Here is a 2,500-nt window from a genome sequence, read left to right on the forward strand (position 1 = left end):
TGGTGCGGCCTGTGTCAACTGTCCGCTGATGTCGTACGCGTGAACCACAATCTGTACTGCACATTCGTCCTTATGTACTGAATGATACATCGTGGCACATGTGTGACCGTACAACGACTGCGCCCAAAAACGGCGGACCATACAGTGCAAATATTGTGCACGCAGCTACGTGTCGTCTCCCTATGAGAGCTGGATTGCAGTGTGGTACGCCATAGAGACGTGTGGGAGGAACGGACGCCGTGGATGGCGATCAGCATGAGCTGTCTGTTGATGTATTCGGACCTAGTCGTCTCTCCTCACACACCGTGATGGCATGGTGCAGCGCGTTCCATATCTGCGACATGCTACAGAAGCCGGTTGACAGTCGTTCGAGCAATGGACATCGCATACGTACGGGGGCCACCTTCCACGTATTGTCTAGGCGTGCACATTTTGTTGCGTGTATGTGGGCAGACGTAGTGTGGCGTGACACCTGACACAGGCATGCAATAATGGTTGAAGTTGCAAATGGCGATGGACGCCTACGTTTTCTGGTGAAGTTACGCAAATGAAGAAATGGTAACCCGTTGTGGTGCGGTTGTTCTCGCTAGGGGTGAATCGGTGATGGCGACGATAGGTTGAGGTACTAACCGGTTGTTCCAGCGATACCCACCATGCCGACGAAACTGAACGGCATCTGGGTGTGAAGCGATACGCGGCGGTGGCTGGGTGGGACCGTCCCCGGCCGGTGAGGGGGCGCCTCCCGGCGTGCTGGCCGCGCGGTGCGTGGGCGCACGCGCTACAGCCGGCTGGTGGGGGCGGCCAGTGGCAGGCGCGCCGGCCGACGGACGCGGCAGGCGTCGCAGCTGCGCGCCGGCGCACCCTGCGCGCGGCGCCGTGCGGCCAAAGTAGGTCCTCGCGGGCCCGGTGCGAAGCGCGGTGGACATCTGCAGTGTGCTGGTCCGATTGAGGACTGTGTGCGTTGAGGATGCGCCGCCGCCCGGCGCTCGGCGCCGCGACGCCGTCTGCTGCTCGGTCGCCCCAGCGGTTCTCGCTGGTGGTTTGTATCGCAGCTGTGCGGATGTGTTGGCGTGTGCGCTGTGCTGGGAGAGTTCGCTTCGGCACCCAAGTGGGGCTTTTGTCCTTCTGTGGCGCTGGCGTTGGAGCTGCCGGTCACCGTAGGTGGCGCGTGTTGTCTCCCGCCGGCAATGCCACGACAGCACGCTCCCGGGCCTCTGTCGGCAGCGGCAAGCTCAGTTGGGAGCACGGGTGGTCGCACCGAAAGCGTCTACTCGCCTAACTCCGGGCGATTGCGCCTCTCTCGAACCCGACCAAGTACTTGGGACGGCGCTGCGCGCCGCCGGGACCTGAGAGGGTTTCGAGGTGTATTGTGCAGGGGAGCTCAGCCTCCTCCTGTTTGCAGAATGATTGAGCGGACGCTTGCGTGTTCGCGCGGGCCCCCGGGACACACTCCCGGGCGGCCGGCTGCTCAGCTCTAGTTGACGCAGCTCCCTGGTTGATCCTGCCAGTAGTCATATGCTTGTCTCAAAGATTAAGCCATGCATGTCTCAGTACAAGCCGCATTAAGGTGAAACCGCGAATGGCTCATTAAATCAGTTATGGTTCCTTAGATCGTACCCACGTTACTTGGATAACTGTGGTAATTCTAGAGCTAATACATGCAAACAGAGTCCCGACCAGAGATGGAAGGGACGCTTTTATTAGATCAAAACCAATCGGTCGGCTCGTCCGGTCCGTTTGCCTTGGTGACTCTGAATAACTTTGGGCTGATCGCACGGTCCTCGTACCGGCGACGCATCTTTCAAATGTCTGCCTTATCAACTGTCGATGGTAGGTTCTGCGCCTACCATGGTTGTAACGGGTAACGGGGAATCAGGGTTCGATTCCGGAGAGGGAGCCTGAGAAACGGCTACCACATCCAAGGAAGGCAGCAGGCGCGCAAATTACCCACTCCCGGCACGGGGAGGTAGTGACGAAAAATAACGATACGGGACTCATCCGAGGCCCCGTAATCGGAATGAGTACACTTTAAATCCTTTAACGAGTATCTATTGGAGGGCAAGTCTGGTGCCAGCAGCCGCGGTAATTCCAGCTCCAATAGCGTATATTAAAGTTGTTGCGGTTAAAAAGCTCGTAGTTGGATTTGTGTCCCACGCTGTTGGTTCACCGCCCGTCGGTGTTTAACTGGCATGTATCGTGGGACGTCCTGCCGGTGGGGCGAGCCGAAGGCGTGCGACCGCCCCGTGCGTGCTCGTGCGTCCCGAGGCGGACCCCGTTGAAATCCTACCAGGGTGCTCTTTATTGAGTGTCTCGGTGGGCCGGCACGTTTACTTTGAACAAATTAGAGTGCTTAAAGCAGGCAAGCCCGCCTGAATACTGTGTGCATGGAATAATGGAATAGGACCTCGGTTCTATTTTGTTGGTTTTCGGAACCCGAGGTAATGATTAATAGGGACAGGCGGGGGCATTCGTATTGCGACGTTAGAGGTGAAATTCTTGG

At 57.9% G+C, this 2,500-nt stretch overlaps 1 non-coding gene across 1 annotated transcript in view; it reads left to right on the plus strand.

Annotated features, from left to right (window-relative positions):
- The first annotated feature begins 1,488 nt into the window (after positions 1-1,488).
- The window catches only part of LOC124770045, a 1,909-nt gene continuing 897 nt past the window's right edge, over positions 1,489-2,500 (plus strand). Inside the window, exon 1 of the ribosomal RNA XR_007013057.1 lies at positions 1,489-2,500. This exon is cut by the window's right edge and continues 897 nt beyond it. This is a non-coding gene — a ribosomal RNA (small subunit ribosomal RNA).

Source organism: Schistocerca piceifrons, unplaced genomic scaffold, assembly GCF_021461385.2.
Source record: "Schistocerca piceifrons isolate TAMUIC-IGC-003096 unplaced genomic scaffold, iqSchPice1.1 HiC_scaffold_73, whole genome shotgun sequence".
Taxonomy (NCBI): Eukaryota; Metazoa; Arthropoda; class Insecta; order Orthoptera; family Acrididae; genus Schistocerca; species Schistocerca piceifrons.